The sequence below is a fragment of the Ranitomeya imitator genome, chromosome 7 (genome assembly GCF_032444005.1).
Source record: "Ranitomeya imitator isolate aRanImi1 chromosome 7, aRanImi1.pri, whole genome shotgun sequence".
Taxonomy (NCBI): domain Eukaryota; kingdom Metazoa; phylum Chordata; class Amphibia; order Anura; family Dendrobatidae; genus Ranitomeya; species Ranitomeya imitator.
The window spans coordinates 62172293-62196780 of NC_091288.1; the positions used below are offsets into that span (position 1 = coordinate 62172293).

The following is a 24488-nucleotide window of genomic DNA, read 5'->3' on the forward strand; positions in this document are numbered from 1 at the left end:
GGGGCAAGTGACTGTATGGAGCATCTTATGGGGCCATAACGCTTGTGCAGCATTATATGGGGCAAGTGACTGTACGGAGCCTCTTACGGGGCCATAACGCTTGTGCAGCACTATATGGGGCAAGTGACTGTACGGAGCATCTTATGGGGCCATGACGCTTGTGCAGCACTATATGGGGCAAGTGACTGTATGGAGCATCTTATGGGGCCATAATGCTTGTGCAGCATTATATGGGGCAAGTGACTGTACGGAGCATCTTATGGGGCCATAACGCTTGTGCAGCATTATATGGGGCAAGTGACTGTATGGAGCATCTTATGGGACCATAACGCTTGTGCAGCACTATATGGGGCAAGTGACTGTACGGAGCATCTTACGGGGCCATAACACTTGTGCAGCACTATATGGGGCAAGTGACTGTATGGAGCATCTTATGGGGCTATAACGTTTGTGCAGCATTATATGGGGCAAGTGACTGTACGGAGCATCTTATGGGGCCATGACGCTTGTGCAGAACTATATGGGGCAAGTGACTGTAGGGAGCATCCTATGGGGCCATAACGCTTGGCAGCATTATATGGGGCAAGTGACTGTATGGAGCATCTTATGGGGCCATAACGCTTGTGCAGCATTATATGGGGCAAGTGACTGTATGGAGCATCTTATGGGGCTATAACGTTTGTGCAGCATTATATGGGGCAAGTGACTGTACGGAGCATCTTATGGGGCCATGACGCTTGTGCAGCACTATATGGGGCAAATGACTGTAGGGAGCATCTTATGGGGCCATAATGCTTGGCAGCATTATATGGGGCAAGTGACTGTATGGAGCATCTTACGGGGCCATAACGCTTGTGCAGCACTATATGTGGCAAGTGACTGTATGGAGCATCTTATGGGGCCATAACGCTTGTGCAGCATTATATGGGGCAAGTGACTGTACGGAGCCTCTTACGGGGCCATAACGCTTGTGCAGCACTATATGTGGCAAGTGACTGTATGGAGCATCTTATGGGGCCATAACGCTTGTGCAGCATTATATGGGGCAAGTGACTGTACAGAGCATCTTATGGGGCCATAACGCTTGTGCAGCATTATATGGGGCAAGTGACTGTATGGAGCATCTTATGGGGCCATAACGCTTGTGCAGCATTATATGGGGCAAGTAACTGTATGGAGCATCTTATGGGGCCATAACGCTTGTGCAGCATTAGATGGGGCAAGTGACTGTACGGAGCATCTTACGGGGCCATAACACTTGTGCAGCACTATATGGGGCAAGTGACTGTATGGAGCATCTTATGGGGCTATAACGCTTGTGCAGCATTATATGGGGCAAGTGACTGTACGGAGCATCTTATGGGGCCATGACGCTTGTGCAGCATTATATGGGGCAAGTGACTGTATGGAGCATCTTATGGGGCCATAACGCTTGTGCAGCATTATATGGGGCAAGTGACTGTATGGAGCATCTTATGGGGCCATAACGCTTGTGCAGCATTATATGGGGCAAGTGACTGTATGGAGCATCTTATGGGGCTATAACGCTTGTGCAGCATTATATGGGGCAAGTGACTGTAGGGAGCATCTTATGGGGCCATAACGCTTGGCAGCATTATATGGGGCAAGTGACTGTATGGAGCATCTTATGGGGCCATAACGCTTGTGCAGCATTATATGGGGCAAGTGACTGTATGGAGCATCTTATGGGGCCATAACGCTTGTGCAGCATTATATGGGGCAAGTGACTGTACGGAGCATCTTATGGGGCCATGACGCTTGTGCAGCACTATATGGGGCAAGTGACTGTAGGGAGCATCTTATGGGGCCATAACGCTTGGCAGCATTATATGGGGCAAGTGACTGTATGGAGCATCTTATGGGGCCATAACGCTTGTGCAGCATTATATGGGGCAAGTGACTGTATGGAGCATCTTATGGGGCCATAACGCTTGTGCAGCATTATATGGGGCAAGTGACTGTACGGAGCCTCTTACGGGGCCATAACGCTTGTGCAGCACTATATGGGGCAAGTGACTGTACGGAGCATCTTATGGGGCCATGACGCTTGTGCAGCACTATATTGGGCAAGTGACTGTATGGAGCATCTTATGGGGCCATAATGCTTGTGCAGCATTATATGGGGCAAGTGACTGTACGGAGCATCTTATGGGGCCATAACGCTTGTGCAGCACTATATGGGGCAAGTGACTGTATGGATGGTCTTATGGGGCCATAACGCTTGTGCAGCATTATATGGGGCAAGTGACTGTATGGAGCATCTTATGGGGCCATAACGCTTGTGCAGCATTATATGGGGCAAGTGACTGTATGGAGCATCTTATGGGGCCATGACGCTTGTGCAGCATTATATGGGGCAAGTGTTTGTATGGAGCATCTTATGGGGCCATAACGCTTGTGCAGCATTATATGGGGCAAGTGTCTGTATGGAGCATCTTATGGGACCATAACGTTTGTGCAGCACTATATAGGTCAAATATCTCTATGGAGCATCTTATGGGGCCCTGATTACCCTTTATGCAGGATTATATGGAGCATATTTTAATATGGAGCATCTAATGGGGCCCATCAAACTTTATGGAGCATTATATGGGGCTCCTGATTCAATATGGATATTCAAAAACACTTAACCTACTGATGTCTCAATTAATTTTACTTTTATTGGTATCTATTTTTACTTTTGAAATTTACCGGTAGCTGCTGCATTTCCCACCCTAGGCTTATACTCGAGTCATTACGTTTTCTCAGTTTTTTGTGGCAAAATTAGGGGGGTTGGCTTAAACTCGGATCAGCTTATACTCGAGTATATACGGTATATTGGTTTTGTTTGTATAAAGTGTGATTAAATCCATGGGTATGAAAAAAGAGGCCGGAGTGTAGGTCAGGAATAAATGTTAAATTGCAAGCAAAAGATGTTTTTTTTTCCCATTGTAGAGTCTCAGTAAAAGACTATGTATAGAATGCCCATGTATAGTTAATATCTCATATACATTGATAGTAAACAAGTGATCGGTTATGAAGACAAGTAATTAAGCATTCAATGTAGCATGGCTCGGGAACCTTTTGTTATGCACTGTGCATGTTATAAATAGTTTTAGTAATGTAGGGAATAATTACCCATTTTAGTAGTCCGTCATGCCTAGACCGTGGCCATTTTCCCCAATGTGCTATATGTTATGTTTTATTTTTCCTTAGGCCAGAAAGGCCATATTTACGGTATTTTTGCTTATTCTGCACTGGCTTATGCAGCACCCTTAGTAAACCAGTAAGAGACTTAAATAGACAGTTCTTGAGTCTTCCTTTGTGTTCAGCCGAGTGAGCGTATCTACCACAACACATTAAAAACATTGTATGAATGAATGATTCAGGTGAATCACTCATTCATTCATGCTAATGTAGCCATTTTAGGCCATATTGTCAATTACAATATTTCAAGATATTTCAAGTGACAGCAGGCAAAAGACGAATTTCGCTTTCGAATACATATTTTGTTTAATGGCCTAGTGACCCATAGACAGTCCAATCAAGTACTGGTGTTCATCGGATGAAAACTTTAAATACAGTAAACTTTTATGCAGTAGACAATGGTTTGTAATCGCTCAGCATAGTGTGCTGTAAAAGTACAGCTGCCACGTAAACGTTTGGTGGATCATTTGTTTCATTCATGGGTTCTTTCATTTTGGTCACCGTTTGACAAATGTACGTTGCCAAACCAATAAAATAATCCAGCACTTACAGCCCTATAAAAAACAGAAAGTCTTTACTTGTCACGTCTGGCATACATCCTGTACATCAAACTTAAAATAGAAGAAAATAGTATAAATATTTCTGGATCTCTATGGTTTTTGGCGAATCAAGTAAGAGGCATACGTGGAAAGTGTACAGCAAAGGAAGCTCTTACTATTAGGTGTAGAAAAAACTTAGTCATGCCTCGTAACATTAAATTATGACACCATCATTTATAGCAAAACTGAATGTACTCACACTGATATATGGAAAATCTTATTATGTTTCTGTTTCAGTGCCCAAGTAATTATAAAGAGAAACATGGCTTGTGCACATCATAACAATTCCAATATTTTTGGCTACTTTACATTTGAGCATAACTGTACAAGGAAACTAATGCAGTAATTCCATTAAAATTTACACCAAGCCAAAATGTTTCCTGTTTATTTTCTGTGTTTTTCTATAGGGTTACAAACCTGGTCTCAATTTAAGGAGACTAAGCCGTCATCAAAGCTTGCCATGAACTTTCAATTACCTTTGATTGTTGGCAATTGATCTATGATTTATTTCTCTTCAGTACTAAATTTAGGACACTTTGTTCTAGGATGATTGGCATTAATGCTTTGTTTTAAACAAATTGGAAAAATATGTAATACACTGTCCTTGTGTTTAGGCCATTATCATATCCCTATCTTGATTAAATTACAATAGTATGTAATGCTACATGCCAAGCAAGACACTCTACAAGGAGTAAAGGCCCCTATACACATTAGACTAATGCCGATATTGATGGTTCGACCCACAATCTAGTGTACATGGGTGCCCCAGACAACTGCTAACCGGGAGATGTTGGTCATGCATGTCCAATTTCAGATTGCGGATCGCATTGTTTTACCAGAGATAATCAGCTGGACGATGTGTCAGCCGGTGGCTTTTTGCTGTGTAACACAGACCCACGTGGTCAAGTGAGCACTTCTGTATACGGGAGCATCAGCTGAGGTGGCTGTCTGCCAAAGTATCGTTTGGTCAACACTCAACAGCCATCTGATGTGTACATCTGATGTGTATGGTCTGCTTGAGGGCAATAAATTTGGATAAACCTGAGAACGTTTCTCACGTCTATTATGACACCTTATCTAAATACTTTTTGAAATACTTCTAAATTAGTCTCTTAGACTAATATTAAAGAGGTTGCTCATAAATAACTTAAATCAACTATCCACAAAATACATGATAAATGTATTATTCACTATGGATCCAATTACTGAAACCACTGATCCTGAGAATGGCTGACATCAAAATTCCAAAAGTTCCCTACCACTCCATTAAAACTGGGGACTTTGGGCCCCATGTTCTTCAGATTGGTGAGGGTCCAAGTTGTTAGACCTCAAACAATCATGCATTTATCACTTATACTGTGGATAAGTGAAATATATTGTTTTCAGGACAAACTGTTTAACAGTGAATTTGACACCTTTATTTCAGGGGTGCACAAAAGTTTTTGGTACAAAGATTACATTGCCATACTGGACCAATGGAAAGGGATGCAAAAAAATTTAAATGGGTACTTAAATGAATACATCACCAGAACCACCATCAGTACATTAATACATCGCTAGTATCAACTTTTGAGTATTTGAGGAGGATTTGGAGAGTTTCTGCTCACATTCTGATCAAAACAATTAGTGTGAACAACACTAACTTAAAATGAGTTTTTGAAGCAGAATCTCCCCCCAAAAAACTCAAATCTAATCTCAAATCTCTAAGTTTTGAGGATTTTTAAGTTTTGATATAACCATGAAGCATATTATGGATTGCTACATGTGTGAAATATAAAAACCACCATCAGCACATGAGTGCGGTGCCACAACCCCTATCTGTCACGCAGAGTGTGGGAGGACTAAGTGCAACACGAGGGGAGGAGGGGATGGAAGCCCAAGTGCTAGGGAAAGGGGGAGTGGATACCCTTGGGTAGATCTAATAGCACCCTGCCTCCCCTACCAGCCGTATATTGGTTCCACACCAAGTGCTGAGCAGAAACCTAAGCCCTGTATATCCCTAGAGCTAGGCTCTGAATAAGGATGGGGGGGTGATCACTGGTCAGTCCCCACTGTACACTAAAAAGAAGAAGGGAAACAAACACAGAGGAATCAACTTAGCTTGAGCAGACTCAGAGAGGTAACACCAAACATCCTCCAACAGCACCAGAGAGGATGTTAGCCAACTGCTATCGCTCCAAGCCTTCACAAGGGAAAATGTGAATATCACTGGCAACTCCCTGAAGCAGACTGGGAGTCTATAAATACCTAGAAAAAAATGTGGTATAAATCCAGCGACTAAAGGCAGCAGAAGATAAGTAAAACTTTCAGTTTATTTTATACATATTAAAATACAATGCAGCATGTTGCAACCACAGGGCTAAACTAGAGGAACAACCAAAGGCTTCCTATAGCTGAAACACATATACCACTTTTATTCTGGATCATTGACTTCTCACCTGGAGCCCAAGGCAAATCCGTGCGCAGGGGGTGAATGGTGAATCCAGAGTTCAAGAGACAACCGATAAAGAAGGAGTTGAAAATCTTTTCTTTACTGTCTATACACACATAGGTGCAGGTGTGTCAATTATAGCCGGATTGAGGTTACCAGTGGGTCCAAAAGTCAGAAGGATTAAGAAGGTGTCTGCAATGCCAAATGCAGAAACCTTTTGCAGCCAGAAGTAGAGCGACTTTCTGTAGCATCTGACACACCCGTGACATTATCAGTACATGAGTGAAGCATCAGAACTGCCGTCAGTGCATGAATGAAACATTAGAACCACCAACAGTACATGAATGCAGCATCAAAACCATCATGAGTACATGAGTGCAACATCAGAACCATCATCAGTAGGGGGCGTGGCCTGACTTCTGATGGTGCAGGTTGCATAGTGTGGGAGCTCCATTCCCAGGACTCATAAAGCGGCACACAGCAGTGCACAGACGGTGCTTTCTCCTCCAGAACTCCCCACTCCTGCTCCTTACCGTTCGGTGAGTGTATGGGGAAATCTAAAGCCGGCGCAGGGGACCCTTCCAGGCGCATTGTGGACTTCTTTGCAGCCACCCCTCAGCAGCCTCAGAGGCCCAAGATGGCGCCGCTTTCTCCTAGATCCTCCAGAGCTGCACGCCGAGGCTCTCAGTCTTCTGCCTCAAGCACAGCAGCAGCTGATCTCTCAGAGGCTCCAGTTACAGCAACGCTGCTCAGAGACATGCTTGGTGACCTCCGTACCTCTCTGCAGGAGGATATGCGTTCCATGATGGCAGAGCTCAGGGGGGAGGTGGAGGAGCTGGGAGGCCGCACGGATCATCTTGAAAATAAAATGTCCGAACTGGTAGCTTCTCACAATGATTTGTGGGAAGCTCATGATAACCTGCAGCTGCTTGTTACCAAAACTCATGCTAAAACCCTGGATTTGGAAGACAGATCCAGGAGAAATAATGTGAAACTAAGAGGCATTGCTGAATCAATTGGGCTGATGATCTCAGAGCCTTTCTACAAGACTTTGTCATATCTGTTCTCCCACTTTATTCCAAAGATGACGTTGTGATCGACCGTATTCATCGGATCCCTAAACCCTCAGGCCTTGACCCTGCGGTACCCAGAGATGTACTAGCTCGCATCCATTTTTTTGTTATGAAGGAGGAATTTCTGCAAGCACTAAGATCGAAGCCGTCGCTACCTGAACGATTTGCTACCATTGCAGTTTTCCCTGATCTGTCTCCAGGAACTCTAGCCCTCCGCAGGGCTTTTGCACCATACACCTTTATCCTGAGGGAAAAGGGTATATTATACCGCTGGGGTTTCCCCACCAAACTTTGCATTCGTAAAGACGGTTCATTTACCACGTGCCTATCCCCGTCGCAAGCAGCCAAGACCCTGTCCCAATGGGGTTTTGACCCTCCTGCGCCCACTCCTGCCTCTGCTTCCACCAAACCTGGAGGATCTGGTCCCCGGAGACGCCGTATTACCCCTGACTGGAAGGTCGCCTGAAGTGTCTATTTTAACCATTTCCTGGCTGGAAGAATTTATTTTTTCCTTTTTCCCACTCAGTTCTAGTTCTCGTTTTTTTTTTTTTTCTCTTCTTTTTGCTTGCTGAGTTTTTTGCTGAGGCTGGTTCCTGGCAGGACTCCGCTCAGCATATTGCCCCATTGGTGAACTGTTTTCTATTTTCACCTCGGACTCAGGATTTCCCTGGATGTTCCCTTGTTTAAATGTTTGGATTTTGTATGTTTGTTTTTCCCTTCTCCCCCTTCCCTCCCTCTCCCCCCTCCTTTCCCTCTCCCCCCCCCCCTCGTCGCAGATGGAGTTTGCGAGGTATCCCACGACATGTTTATGCTTTTTTTGTGGGTAATGGGTTTGCATATCTTCTTCAGCAAATTGTGTAACATATTACAATGAGTGTTTCTTTATATTCTATTAATGTTAACGGCCTCAACTCCCCTGGTAAGAGATCGATTGTCTGGCGTCAGCTCACTAAATCCAAACACGATATTATATGCTTACAGGAGACTCATTTACTAGAACGGGACAATATAAGAATGTATTCGAATCTATACCCCCACCAATTTTTTGCGAATGGGAAGACCAAAAAGGCTGGGGTGGCAATTTTTTTTAGCAAGGCTAACTCTTTCCAGCTAATTAGTTCTACAGCCGACCCTGCGGGCAGATACATTATAATTTTATGTTTAATCAACAATACCCCTTACACCATTGCCTCTGTGTATGGCCCAAATTTTGGTCAGGTTAAATTTCTAAATAATTTATTTCAAATCTTAGGTAATTATTAGCATGGTCATAAATTAGTTGCCGGAGACTTCAACATTCCAGTATCCAAGAATCTGGACTGTTCATCGTCGGCCGTGGCCAGGGGTGATGCGGCCCAGCTGATTAGCTCCTACAATTTACACGATATCTGGAGATATCTCCATTGTAATGAGAGAGACTACACATTTTGGTCCCCTCGTCACGGTTCTTACAGTAGAATTGATTAGATTTTAGTAGATGATGTCGCTCTCCCTCACTGCATGTCTGCAAATATAGGTAATATCACTTGGTCTGATCATGCTCCTGTGTCAGTCTCCCTAGAAGACCCTCTTGCAATCAGACCCCCTTCACACTGGCGCCTTAATGACCACCTTCTCTCTGAGCAAGCGAACTTTACACTAATTGAAAACTCTTTGCAGGAATTCTTTGCCTTTAATGACTCGGCGGATGTGCGTGAGGACTCCCTCTGGTTCGCTCACAAGGCAGTGGCTCGTGGCCTTTTCATTAAGATGGCTGCGACAGCTAAACGCAAGTATAACTTAAATCTTCAATCTGCCTTGGCTGAAGTGGCCCGGCTGGAGTCTTGCCACAAAGCCTGCCCCTCCCCTCAATTATTTTCCAATCTTTCTGATGCACGCCTGCGCCTTCGCCAGCTCCTCCTCCATAGAGCAGAAAATTCGCTCAGGAAATCGAAAGCCAAATTCTACTCCATGGGTGACAGGGCAGGCGCCTTACTAGCTAAACGCGTTAAAAAAAAAGAAGCCCAAACCAAAATTGCTTATCTTCTTAAGTCAGATGGTTCTCAGATTTACAACCCAATTCATATTGCTGAAGAATTTGCCTCATACTACTCCTCATTATATAACCTAGATTCTGACGTAAATACTCCTCAACTTTCTCAGGACTCAATTAACGCTTTTTTGAATAAAGCGAATCTCCCCACTGTTAATCCGGAGCAGTTGTCGCTCCTTAACGGCCCTATAGAAGCAATTGAAATCTCCCAAATAATCAAAGAGGCCAAAAAACGCTCTGCTCCGGGTCCAGACGGCTTTTCCTTCTCATACTACTCTCATTTTCTCACTATCCTCTCTCCTTTTCTCATTCGTTTATTTAACTACTGGCGCTCTATGGGTACTATTGAGAGAGAGGGTCTGGAGGCTTGTATTTCGACACTTCCTAAACCTGGGAAACCTATGACCTCTCCTGGCAATTTTCGTCCCATCGCCCTTTTAAATTGCGATGTAAAAATATATGCTAAGGTCTGGGCCAATAGGTTATTATCGGTGCTCCCATCCTTGGTTCACTCAGACCAGGTTGGGTTTGTCCCGGGTAGGCAAACTAGAGATGGTACGAGACGCTTGATCGACCTGCTGGATGTGGTGGAGAGGCGGAGCCTCCCCAGTGTGTTCCTATCTCTCGACGCGGAAAAGGCGTTTGATCGGGTGCACTGGGGCTATATAGCATCTACATTGCACAAATTTGGTCTTACTGGCCAGATTTTTTCAGCTATTATGGCTTTGTATTCCAATCCTTGTGCCTCAGTTCGCTCAGCCGGCTTTAAATCCCGTATATTTTCTATTTCAAATGGGACCCGGCAGGGTTGCCCCCTCTCCCCCATCATCTTTGCTTTAGTCATGGAGCCCCTGGCGGCTGCGGTGAGGCAATGCCCTGACATTAGGGGGGTAATGGTGGGAAGTCAGGAACACAAAATTGGCCTCTACGCCGACGATGTGGTGTTGTCTTGCTCTGCTCCTCTACAGTCACTATCTGCAGTGTCTTCCATTCTTACCCAATTTGCTGAAGCCTCCTATTATAAGCTAAATCTGTCCAAGTCCACAATTTTTCCCCTATTTATCTCTTCCTCTCTCCAACTTCAAATCCAAAATATTTACCCTTTTATATGGTCTCCGCTCGGATTCACTTATCTAGGTATTCAAATTACCCATATTAAAAACATTGTTCGCCTTAACTGTGATTCAACCCTCCACGAAATTAAAAAAGAAATTGACCAGCTTGCCTGCTCTCATCTATCCTGGATGGCTAGGATACAAACGTCTAAGATGTTAATTCTCCCTAAACTTATATATCTTTTTAGATGCCTCCCCTTCGCTATCCCCTCTAAGTACCGCTCTGCTTTTCAAGCAATTATTGACCGTTTTATTTGGAATAACAAGCCACATAGAATAAAACTCTCTCTAATGTCTCTCCCATATGCCAGGGGAGGTCTTGGTGCCCCTAATATCCACCTTTACCACAAAGCTGCTCTCCTAGACCCCCTTAAGATTTGGTGGGAGGGGAACTCCTCCCTCCAGTGGTTCCATATTGAGTCGTGCTTTGCCCCTAGGGGTTCCCTCAAACTTTTGCTGGAGATCTGTTTGCTCCAGCCGCCCAGTCGGAGCTCCCCTCTTAAAACAATTTGCTCCGCCACTAAGGTCTGGACAAGTCTCTGCCCTACTTACCTCCCTTTTATATTTGACTACGTCTCTATTCAAGCATTAGAATACGCAATAGATGGTTTGTCTCTCTCTGCCTGGGGGGACTGCGGAATACACCGAGTGAATGATCTCTATAATGAGTCGGGCCTGAGATCATTTGCGGACCTCACTGCTCGCTATAACTTGCCTCCTAGGGCTTTTTTTCAGTATTTCCAAATTCGTAGCCTCCTTAAACATTGTAACTCCTTCGGTGTGGCCGTGTCCCCCCTGGGTATGGAGACCCCAATCCACAGATTTTTCAGACCAAACACGTGGATTGATCATGGCATTTCCATCATTTATAAATCCCTCCTCTCCCATGATTTCTCTGAGAGACTCCCATTTATGTCCACTTGGGAGGGTGCCCTTGCATTCGAGGCTTCCCCGGAGGATTGGAGCATGGCTATGCTGCATCCTTCCAAATTCTCTTCGTGTCTTGGTCACCTCGAACAAAGCAAAAAAATTCAGCTCCTATGGTACTTCACTCCTGTTAAATTAGCTAAATTTTATTTCTCCTCTTCCCCATTATGCTGGAAAAATTGTGGTGTTTCTGGTTCGCTGGCTCATGTATGGTGGAGTTGCCCTAGTGTGCAAATATTTTGGCGTCAGGTTGAAGCGATTCTTTCAGAGGTGACCCATCTTCCTATCAACCTAACTGGCCCTTTAGCAATATTGGGTATATCTCTCTTGGACTTCCCATCTTCCCTTCAACCCATTATTTCTAATATTCTTGTGGCGGCCCGACAATGAATTGCAAAGCATTGGAAATCTTCTAATATTCCCTCCAGACCTGAATTGATATCCAAAATTAATCTGCACTTTAGTTATGAGTCGATTACTGCGGACTGTCTTGCAAAAAAGAATAAGGTCCTTACGTGGTGGGACCCTTGGGTCTCCTCACCCTTTATTTCCTCGCCTGACCACCATCCCCCTTCTTCTGCCAGCTGACTCAATTGTTTGATATCATAGCTATGTATGCGCCCATGTATTGTAATTATTTTTTGTTTCATTCTTGATCGTGGATATTTACATTTATGTCTGCCTCTTCCCCTCCCCCTCCCTCCCCCTTTTTCCTTCCCATGTTGCATTTTAATTGTACTCTGTTTTCTCAATAAAAATTGAATGGTTAAAAAGAACCATCATCAGTACATGAAAGCAGCAACAGAACCACTGTCAGTACATGGCTGCCACTCCAAAACACCATCATTACAAGAATGCAGCATAAGAACAACCATCAGTACATGAATGCAGCACAAGAACAACAGCCAGTACATAAATGCAGTGCCAGAACCTCTATCAACACATGAATGCAGCACCAAAACCACATAAGTGCATGAATGCAGAGCCAGCACCACTGTCAATACATGAATACAATGCCAGAGCTATCTTCAGTACATGAATTCAGCACCAGAACCACCCACAGTACATGAAAGCAGTGCCGGAACTACCACCAGTGCATTATTGGACTGCTGGAAACACCATCAGTACATGACTGCAGAGCCAGAAATACTGTCAGTACATGAATGCAGTACCAGAACGAACTTCTGTATATGAATGCAGCGCCAGAACCACCGTCACTACCTGAGTGCTGCCTTGGAAACACTGCCAGTGCATGAATGTAGAGCCAGAATCACCATCTGTACATGAATGCAGCATCATAACCACCATCAGTACATGAATGCAGAGCCAGAACCATCATCAGTACATGAATGGAGGGCCAGAACTAACTTTAGTACATGAATGGAGTGGCAGAACCACCATCAATACATGAATGCAGCTCTGAAACCACTATCAGTACATGAATGCAGCCCTGGAAACACTGTCAGTGCATGAATACAGAGCTAGAATAACCATCAATACATGAATTCAGCATAAGAACCACCATCAGTACATATAAATAGAACTAAACCTAGTACATTTGTAAATTCTCAGTAGTCCTCAAAAATGGTAAGGAGGTATGGGAGTGTTGCTACCAGTCATCATCAGACTGTGGACCATACAGGAACCACAGTACTGATGAGACACAGACAGTATCACAAACAAACATTTAAATCCAGGTACCTGATAAGTGACATCTTCTCCGATTGGAGTCATTCGCATCCCTTTTGTGTCCATGTAGTACAGATGCCATGATGAGATTTCATGCCCAGAGCTCATCTCTCCAAACTTCTTTCTTCTCCGTCTTCATCAGCAGAACTCCCGACAAGATGCCCTTAAAGATAAAAGTATCATTATACTGCTCCATAAATATTAATATCTCCTATGCTGTGCCCCTGAATAAATAATTGCCCTTCACTGTGCTTCTTGCACAAAATATCCACCCACACTGCCCCTCTCTATAATATTCTCCCACATTGAGTCTCTCCATTATATGCTCCACACACTGCTCCCTGTATAATATCCCCCCACACTGACCCTTTCCTTAATGTTCCCCCACACTGTCCCTCTCCATAATATTTCCTGAACACTACACCTCTCCATAATATCCCCTGCAAACCGACCCTCTCTATATCGCCCCAAACTGCCCCTCTCCTTAATGTCCCCCTACACTGCTCCTTTCCATATTTGCCCCACATCGCCCCTCTGCATAAAGTTCCTCCCACCCTACTGCTCCTCTCTAATTGCCCCATAATGTCCCCCATTAAACCATAATGTGCCTTGGAATAATACTAAGGTGCCCCATCCATGGTCCCCTCATCTTCAGCTCCTCCATGGAGTGCATACAAGTGTCCTATACCTCCGCTGACCTCATCACATTGCTGCACGTCAGGGCGGGGGCTGACGAGCGCTCCTCTGTCTCTGTCTCGGCTCTCAAGTGTTCAAATGTATTCGTGTCTGAAAGATGCAAATACATTTGAATATGGGCAGAAGAGAACCGATGTCTCCCAGTTCCCGTGTGCAGCAGCAAACCCTCTGGAGGGCTGCATGCGGCCCACGGACCTTAACCCCTTAGTGACGGAACCAAATTTTTGGAATCTGACCAGTGTCACTTTGTGTGGTAATAATTCTGGAACGCTTCAACAAATCCCAGTGATTTTGAGATTGTTTTTTGTGACACATTATACTATTATTTATAAAAATATCAGAAATTTGAGAAAAATGTTAAAAAATTAGCAATTTTCAAAGTTTGAATGATTATCCCTTTAATCCAGATAGTCATACCACAGCAAAACGTTAATAAATAACATTTCACTCATCTCTGCTTTACATCATCACCATTTGTAAAATGTTATTTTATTTTATTAGCATTTTAGGAGGTTTAAAAATGTAGCAGAAATTTTTTTTAGGGACCTATCCATGTTTGAAGTAACTTTAGGGGTCCCATATATTGGGAATCCCCCAAAAGTTATACCATTTTAAAAACAGCACCCCCTAACATATTGAAAACTGCAGTCAGGTAGTTTATTAACCTTTCAGGTGATTTTCAGGAATTAATGCAAACTGGCATGACAGAAATGAAAATGTGTATTTTTTACCACCTAAATGCCGCTAACAGGTTACAACAGACTATGATGCTGCTATTTGGTCGTGAATTGCCATGGCAAACATCAGGCTTTTCTTCAGGCTCTGGAAGCGACAGTTCCCGTTCTTCTTTTCGCCAGTATGAACAGAGACGGGAACGTAACTCTAGATCGAGAGGCAATAGACGGAATCCAGTAGAATCATCCACCACTACTAGGATGCAGACCCGTTCACAGGTACCTCATGATCAACTTGTTTACAATATCTCATCTTATATTTTGTCCCCTACAGAACATTCTGTGTTACAGAGGGGGCTTTCATTTTGTCCGACCCCTCCGTTTAATGACTTTACTTTGGATCAGGAGCTGAATCGTTTCTATAGATCCCTTCAGCTTAAAGTGCATTTTTCTAAATCTGATATAGTGACACCTGTATCACAAATCTCAACTGCATCAAATGGTAATGAGATATTGACCCTGAAGAAACTCAATCTTACTCTTCGGAGTTCCTTTTCTCCTCCCAGGACATATCACCCTGTGGAAACTTTTATTTCTCTTATTCAGAATGATGTTGATAAACAATTAAGTGATATTCACCATAGTCGTTTTCATGTAAGTAGCAATATGTCAAGAGCAGAGAAATTGGCGATTAATAGCCTGAGGTCCAATAAGAAATTGATAATCAAGCCTGCGGACAAAGGCGGAGCAGTAGTAGTAATGGACAAACAGTATTATATAAGGGAAATTCGGTCACAGCTTAGTGACTCTGAGATTTATCTTCCCATTACTTATGATCCCACCTTTAAATGTACAAAAGAGATCCAGACGTTGTCACATCAATTTAGTGCATCAGGCGTGATTGATCATAAATTGGGAGAATTTCTGATTAATACCCACCCAATTTGTCCCGTACTATATACATTGCCTAAGATTCATAAGGATTTAACCAGTCCTCCGGGGAGACCGATCGTAGCCTCTACTGGATCACTCTTATCACCATTGGCAATTGTCCTGGAGAAGATTTTGTCTCCACTAATGGTTCATATCCCCTCCTTTCTCCGTGACACATCTAATTTTTTGACCTGTATTAACGATCTCAAAAGAGTACCAACTGACTGTTACCTGGTTAGTTTAGACATTAATAGTCTATATACTAACATAGATAATGAAAAGGGCATTTCGGCAGTGGAAAATTTCCTCAACAACAATACACAATTCCCTTGTGATCTTAAGGTTTTCTGTAGAACACTTTTGACATTTACCTTAACTAAGAATTTTTTCCTCTTTGAAGATGAATTCTTTCTTCAACGGAACGGTACCGCTATGGGTAGTAACGTGGCGCCTCCTTACGCCAACATTTTCATGGCTGATTTTGAGTCTAATTTCGTATACACACATCCTCTCTTCCAACAGTATTGTATACTTTGGAAGAGATTTATAGACGATATTTTTCTTGTATGGTGCGGTGACATCAAGTCTTTAGTATTTTTTCATCAGTATATCAACCAGTGTGTAACTAAGTTGACATTCACTATACATTATGATCATAAATCAATCTCATTTTTAGATACCCAAGTTATAGTGAATGAGGATGGTTCGCTATCGACTGATCTGTATGTCAAACCGACTGATAAAAATAGTCTTCTATTATTCACCAGTTGTCATTCTCACCACATCAAAAGGGCCCTCCCATTGTCACAATTTCAGAGGATTAACCGGATAGTGTCTGATAGCTCTCAACGTACTTTGAGATTAAAAGATATGGCCCTTAAATTCCAAAATCGGGGTTACCCCGACACTCTGCTTAAACATTCACCTGATGCTTTATCCTCTAGGACAGTACGTCGTGATACACGGAGGATGGCCTTCGTTAGTACCCACCATCCTTTTATGCGGTTATTTCACAGGATCATACATAAACATTGGCCTCTATTGGGTCTATTATATCCTGATATTCCAGAATTCCTTTCTCCTCCACTGATGTGCCATAAGAAACCACCCAATCTATGTAACCTTTTGGTATCGGCTGATGTAGGGAGTGCGAGAAAAGAGATAAGACAAACTGTTTTGGGCTCGACTCGAAAGGGAACATTCCCCTGTTTGCATTGTTTACAATGTTCCAACATTAGTAAGGGAGACACTTTTACTCATCCGAGATCTGGGAAACGTTTTCCTATTCGCAATTACTATAACTGTGATTCTACATATGTCATCTATTTGATTAAGTGTCCCTGCGGTCTCGGATATGTTGGTGAAACCACTCAGCATATCCGGGACCGCATATCCCAGCATAAATCAACCATTCGGTGTAAAAAGATAATGTTGCCCATCCCAGCCCACTTAATTTCACATAACCACAATATTTCGCAGCTTCGATATCAGGTTATTGACAACATACCGATTGCTAGACAAGGGGGTAACAGGATTTTGAAACTTAAGGAGAAAGAAGCCTATTGGATTCATACTCTTCAGACTTTAGAACCCAATGGCTTAAATAGAGAATATGAGTTGTTTTATTGATCTACCTTTTCTTCTCCCATAGAGACCTATAGACTCTCTAGTATACTGTAATATATGGGTCATTTTCCTTTTTTTATTATATAGATGGTTACTTATATCTGTATGTTATCATATTGCTGTTCACGATTGTAATGTGATATTGTTACATATATCTATACATGATGATCATATATAAAAAAAATGTTTCTCTTTTTTTTCTCTTTTCTTATATAGACATAATCCGGTGGATCCTCACAGACTTGTGGTGTGTTATTCTCCTTCAGGTTTGTGGGTATTGTCTTTTGGGTGGTATTCCCTTTTTAATGCCCTCCCTATTTAGGGTTAAACTATGTTCCCTCCTAGGCAATTATACTTTCCCTATCCCCTTTTCTTTTCCGTTCTTCCTGCTTCGTTTTCAGCGTTGTTGCCCCACTTCTGTCTGGCTATAGATTACTGCGCATGCGCGATTCAGCTAGTCGGCGCGTGTGCTGCTGCTTGGCTTCTCCTTTTTTCCCTTCTTCCGGGCTCTCTCCTTCCGGTTTGCGCGCAGCACCTTCGTCATATAAAGACGCCGATTCTCATTAGGGACGCACACCTTCCTACACGGCGGCTGTATCTCGGATCCCACGCTTCACATCCACTAGGTATGTTTATCCCCTTACTTCACAGGGTTAACTTTAGTCTGCGTATGCCGCGCTCCTTATTCAGGTCATTTACTCCTCTGTACTTATATTGTTTTTCAGTTCCCCTCTCTATACCACCATACAGGTAACCTTGTGTGTTCTTTTACTTTATCTTATAGGATTCCACTCGGAAGTATCATGTTTACCAGGGACATTATTGACTTTATAGGACAGTTATATTGTTTAATAACCCCTCTTGGAATGCTGTTAGTGGAGTCACCATCTGTTTATATTGAGTTTGGCACATTATATAATGGCTCATAGTATGAACCTATTGCATGTATGTATACATTTATATATATTTGGACTTTCTGCTGTAAGATGGTCTTGGACCAGGACATTGATGATGATGTTATATGTATCTGATTGATGATTTTGACATATATATTAATTTTCTTTTTTTGTCATTATACTTTTGTAGATCTTTGCCTTGATAAAGGCCAATTCTGGCCGAAACGTTGTTGTTTTTTACTGTATGTCTGGTCTTTAATGAATAAATATACCATCTCTTCAGAATAATTGACTCTTCTGATGTCCTTGGAATAATCTTTGATACTAATATATTGTTTTCCTGAGGACAAATAAGTTCATGGATTTATTGAATTTGATCCCCTTGATCTTTTTCAAACATCAGGACCACACAATCATGATCTGACGGCACCAATTGGGATAAAGAGGAAGCCCCTACACTCTGTTAACCATTTATATGATGTAGGCACTATTGACAGCAGCATCTAAGGGGTTAAACAGATTTGAACAGTGCAAACACTGATCGTGGCTGATGCAGCAAGTTGTCAGCTATAGTGTACAGCCGACAGCTACTGGATTGTTTCCTGTATGGGTAGGCTATTCTCATATATCTCAGGTCAGTTAAAAGACGTATCTGCGGTCATTAAGGGGATAAGTTGTACAGGCCTGCCCTATTTTGACAATGAGTGGGTACACATGTCAATAGAGTTTAATTTTGAAGTTTCAGTGAAATTGAAAGTTAGAGGTTGTTTGTTCATAGTTATTATTCACTTGCTTTACTGATTGAAGTCAAGTACTAATTAATTGTGTTATGATGACACAGGTAGGGTCTCTAATAACAATTTAGCAAAGATAAATTAGCAGCTCTTTATTAATTTAATTGCAATAACTTTGAAAGTTCCTTCAAGTGACATTACAAAACCCATCAAGCACTTTGATGAAAACTGATTAATATTAGAATCATGGGAACCATTAGCATCAGATAAGCAACTAGATGAATGATTCACAGCAGACAAATCTCATTATCAACGGTTCTGAGAAAATTTGGTAAATCAGATCATTATGGTAGAATTGGCACCAAAAAATTGAACTTGCATGAGCCAAGGTAGACAAGAAGCGGACATCTGATTTTTGATGTGGTGAGTCCAAGCTTTACATGTTTGGTTCTTTTTGTTGAATCTTCTTAAAGAGGTTGTCTGAGATTTGGGGAAACTCTCCCTGAGCAGGAGTAATAAAGTGTATTATGCACCAAATCATATTCAACATCACATGACTAATTAATGCAGGCAAAGGCTTGAACAGGTAAGTGATGCTTATTTTTTATTTTAACACATTTTCTGCTTATAGCCGGTATCCCGGGCTACTCTATTAAAATACCACTTTGGCTGTTTTTTTTATATATTTCATCAACTTGAGTGGCATTACGAATGTATGTTTCCTGTTATGACCTGGTGGTCAGGACAATAATGGACCTGGTGGTTAAGAGCACACGGAATAACCTGATAGCTACCGACAACAAGGACGAGCTCTGGGACGTGGGAACTCTGCTGACCGCAATCCCTAATCCTATCACGCACACTAGAAATAGCCGTGGATTGCTCCTAACGCTCCCTATGCAACTCGGCACAGCCTAAGGAACTAGCTAGCCCTGAAGATAGAAAAATAAAGCCTACCTTGCCTCAGAGAAATTCCCCAAAGGAAAAGGCAGCCCCCCACATATAATGACTGTGAGTAAAGATGAAAATACAAACACAGAGATGAAATAGATTTAGCAAAGTGAGGCCCGACTAACTGAACAGACTTAGGATAGGAAAGGTTGCTTTGCGGTCAGCACAAAAACCTACAAAATGACCACGCAGAGGGCGCAAAAAGACCCTCCGCACTGACTCACGGTGCGGAGGCGCTCCCTCTGCGTCCCAGAGCTTCCAGCAAGCAAGACAACAATAAAAATAGCAAGCTGGACAGAAAAATAGCAAACCAAAGAAAAACAAGCAGGAACTTAACTTCTGCTGGGAAGACAGGTCACAAGAACGATCCAGGAGTGAACTAGACCAATACTGGAACATTGACAGGTGGCCTGGAGCAAAGATCCAAGTGGAGCTAAATAGAGCAGCCAGCTAACGAATTAACCTCGTCACCTGTGGAAGGAAACTCAGAAACACCCACCAGAGGAAGTCCATGGACAGAACCAGCCGAAGTACCATTCATGACCACAGGAGGGAGCCCGACAACAGAATTCACAACAGTACCCCCCCTTGAGGAGGGGTCACCGAACCCTCACCAGAGCCCCCAGGCCGACCAGGATGAGCCAAATGAAAGACACGAACCAGATCGGCAGCATGAACATCAGAGGCAAAAACCCAGGAATTATCTTCCTGACCATAACCCTTCCACTTGACCAGGTACTGGAGTTTCCGTCTCAAAATACTAGAATCCAAAATCTTCTCCACCACATACTTCAACTCCCCCTCAACAAACACCGGGGCAGGAGGATCAACGGATGGAACCACAGGCGCCACGTATCTCCGCAACAACGACCTATGGAACACATTATGGATGGCAAAAGAAGCAGGAAGGGCCAAATGAAATGACACAGGATTGATAACCTCAGAAATCTTATACGGACCAATGAAACGAGGCTTAAACTTAGGAGAGGAAACCTTCATAGGAACATAACGAGACGACAACCAAACCAAATCCCCAACACGAAGTCGGGGACCCACACAGCGCCGGCGGTTAGCGAAACGTTGAGCCTTCTCCTGGGACAATGTCAAATTGTCCACCACATGAGTCCAAATCTGCTGCAACCTATCCACCACAGTATCTACACCAGGACAGTCCGAAGACTCAACCTGCCCTGAAGAGAAACGAGGATGGAAACCAGAATTGCAGAAAAACGGCGAAACCAAAGTAGCCGAGCTGGCCCGATTATTAAGGTCGAACTCAGCCAACGGCAAAAAGGACACCCAATCATCCTGATCAGCAGAAACAAAGCATCTCAGATATGTTCCAAAGTTTGATTAGTTCGTTCGGTTTGGCCATTTGTCTGAGGATGGAAAGCCGAGGAAAAAGACAAATCAATGCCCATCCTAGCACAAAAGGATCGCCAAAACCTCGAAACAAACTGGGAACCTCTGTCAGAAATGATGTTCTCCGGGATACCATGTAAACGAACCACATGCTGGAAAAATAATGGCACCAAATCAGAGGAGGAAGGCAATTTAGACAAAGGTACCAAATGGACCATCTTAGAAAAGCGATCACAAACCACCCAAATGACCGACATCTTTTGAGAGACGGGGAGATCCGAAATAAAATCCATAGAAATATGCGTCCAGGGCCTCTTCGGGACCGGCAAGGGCAAAAGCAACCCACTGGCACGAGAACAGCAGGGCTTAGCCCGAGCACAAGTCCCACAGGACTGCACAAAAGAACGCACATCCCGCGACAAAGAAGGCCACCAAAAGGATCTAGCCACCAAATCTCTGGTACCAAAGATTCCAGGATGACCAGCCAACACTGAACAATGAATCTCAGAGATAACTCTACTAGTCCATCTATCAGGGACAAACAGTTTCTCCGCTGGGCAACGGTCAGGTCTATCAGCCTGAAATTTTTGCAGCACCCGCCGCAAATCAGGGGAGATGGCAGACAAAATTACCCGCTCTTTGAGAATACCCGCCGGCTCAGGAACACCCGGAGAGTCAGGCACAAAACTCCTTGACAGGGCATCAGCCTTCACATTCTTAGAGCCCGGAAGGTACTAAACCACAAAATCAAAACGGGAGAAAAATAACGACCATCGAGCCTGTCTCGGATTCAACCGTTTGGCAGACTCAAGATAAGTCAAATTCTTGTGATCTGTAAAGACCACCACGCGATGCTTGGCTCCTTCAAGCCAATGACGCCACTCCTCGAATGCCCACTTCATGGCCAACAACTCTCGATTACCAACATCATAATTACGCTCAGCAGGCGAAAACTTTCTAGAAAAGAAGGCACATGGTTTCATCACCGAGCCATCAGAACTTCTTTGCGACAAAACAGCCCCCTGCTCCAATCTCAGAAGCATCAACCTCAACCTGAAACGGGAGCGAAACATCTGGCTGGCACAACACAGGGGCAGAAGAAAAATGACGCTTCAACTCCTGAAAAGCCTCTACAGCTGCAGAAGACCAATTGACCACATCAGCACCCTTCTTGGTCAAATCAGTCAACGGTTTAGCAACACTAGAAAAATTAGCGATGAAGCGCCGATAAAAATTAGCAAAGCCCAGGAACTTTTGCAGGCTCTTTACAGATGTCGGCTGAGTCCAATCGTAAATGGCCTGGACTTTAACAGGGTCCATCTCGATATTAGAAGGGGAAAAAATGAACCCCAAAAATGAAACCTTCTGAACTCCAAAGAGACACTTTGACCCCTTCACAAACAAGGATTTCGCACGAAGGACCTGGAACACCATTCTGACCTGCTTCACATGAGACTCCCAATCATCCGAAAAGACCAAAATATCATCCAAATACACAATCAGGAATTTATCCAGGTACTCTCGGAAGATGTCATGCATAAAGGACTGAAATACTGATGGAGCATTGTAAAGCCCGAATGGCATAACCAGGTACTCAAAATGGCCCTCGGGCGTATTAAATGCTGTTTTCCATTCATCGCCTTGTTTAATACGCAGAAGATTATACGCCCCTCGAAGATCTATCTTGATGAACCAACTAGCCCCTTTAATACGAGCAAACAAATCAGACAGCAACGGCAAATGATACAAATTTGACTGTAATTTTATTAAGAAGGCGGTAATCAATACAAGGTCTCAAAGAACCATCCTTCTTGGCCACAAAAAAGAACCCTGCTCCTAACGGTGATGACGACGGGCGAATATGGCCTTTCTCCAAGGATTCCTTTATATAACTCCGCATAGCGGCGTGTTCTGGCACAGATAAATTGAACAATCGGCCCTTAGGAAACTTACTACCAGGAATCAAATTAATTGCATAATTGCAATCCCTATGAGGAGGTTGGGCACTGGCTTTGGGCTCATCATATACATCCCGGTAATCCGACAAAAACTCTGGAACTTCAGAAGGAGTGGAAGACGAAATAGACAAAAATGGAACATCACCATGTACCCCCTGGCAACCCCAGCTGGACACAGACATAGATTTCCAGTCCAATACTGGATTATGGACCTGTAGCCATGGCAACCCCAAAACGACCACATCATGCAGATTATGCAACACCAGAAAGCGGATATCCTCCTGATGTGCAGGAGCCATGAACATGGTCAATTGGGTCCAGTACTGAGGCTTATTCTTGGCCAAAGGCAGGTGACAGGTGGCCTGGAGCAAAGATCCAAGTGGAGCTAAATAGAGCAGCCAGCTAACGAATTAACCTCGTCACCTGTGGAAGGAAACTCAGAAACACCCACCAGAGGAAGTCCATGGACAGAACCAGCCGAAGTACCATTCATGACCACAGGAGGGAGCCCGACAACAGAATTCACAACAGTTTCCTGTCTGTAGTAGAATACTGTTCTGCTATCTGTTACTACCCAGATCATTCCAGTGTTTGCTGAGCTATCAGGAAAACACTCCTTAATGTAAGTCTAAGAGAGCCAAAAGGAGGCCAGAACAACTGAACAAGGCTCTCATAGACTTACACTGAGAGCAGGACACAGATACTTCTGACTTCCAATCAGTCAGAAGCTGTGGTCACAAGATGGCAAAATGGGATTGAAACAGCCTCAGGAAGAGCAGAAGACATTGGCTGGTAAGTATTTTACTAAGAGCAGGGAACAAACATTGGTAATATTACTCTCCGGGTGAACCAAAAACAAACGCCGGAGTGGTGCTTTACGGCATTGAAAAGGTGAATATATACATAATAGATGTCCGTATTAGTTCTGCCCCTCACTTGTCCTGTTGGTCTTCAGTCAGGAGCTTCCAGTAATGCCTAGGCCTCACGTAGTCATGTGAACCACGACATGTCAACATATTCAATGACATGTGTTGCAACCAACATAACCACAAGACGCCTAGTCACTGCCAGGAGATTCGGACCCAAGACAAATCTTAAGACCAGACACAGATCCAAAGACCAATCCACTCTGGGTGTTGGACTGGGAGGAAAATGTTGTTAGCAAAAGGGTGTAGGACTCCTCTAGGACAGTATAATCTTTAATTATTTTGAACCCAAACAAACAGGTGAATAGTTGGGTGGCATATTGCTGAATTTGTGAGAATTGAATGCCTAAAATTTCAAATGCCTAAAATTCTCTGGAAATTCATAAGAAATTTGATCTGTTATGAACTCATCTCTATATGTAACATCTAGATGAATGCTTCACCACTAATCTCTACCTTGACAGATGGAGATAATTTACTAGCACACCATCCCCTTTGATTTGCAGTGATATATAAAATCTCCAGGCAGTATGATGATTTTACAGAGAAGGTGGATGATTGTGTGAAGCAACAGATGATCTGTTCTCCGCAGTTGCATAACTGAAATCTTCATTAAATTGGTTTGGACTGAATCATAGAAGAGAAAAAAGGAAAAGGAG

General features: G+C 43.3%; 1 long non-coding RNA gene across 1 annotated transcript in view; it reads left to right on the top strand.

The window, feature by feature from the left end:
* Positions 1-18172, top strand: part of LOC138645856 (uncharacterized) — a 62024-nt gene extending 43852 nt beyond the window's left edge. The window contains exons 2-4 of the long non-coding RNA XR_011314782.1: positions 14521-14722; positions 17219-17268; positions 17787-18172. This is a non-coding gene — a long non-coding RNA (uncharacterized lncRNA). The remainder of the gene's footprint in view (positions 1-14520; positions 14723-17218; positions 17269-17786) is intronic.
* Positions 18173-24488: the final 6316 nt, after the last annotated feature.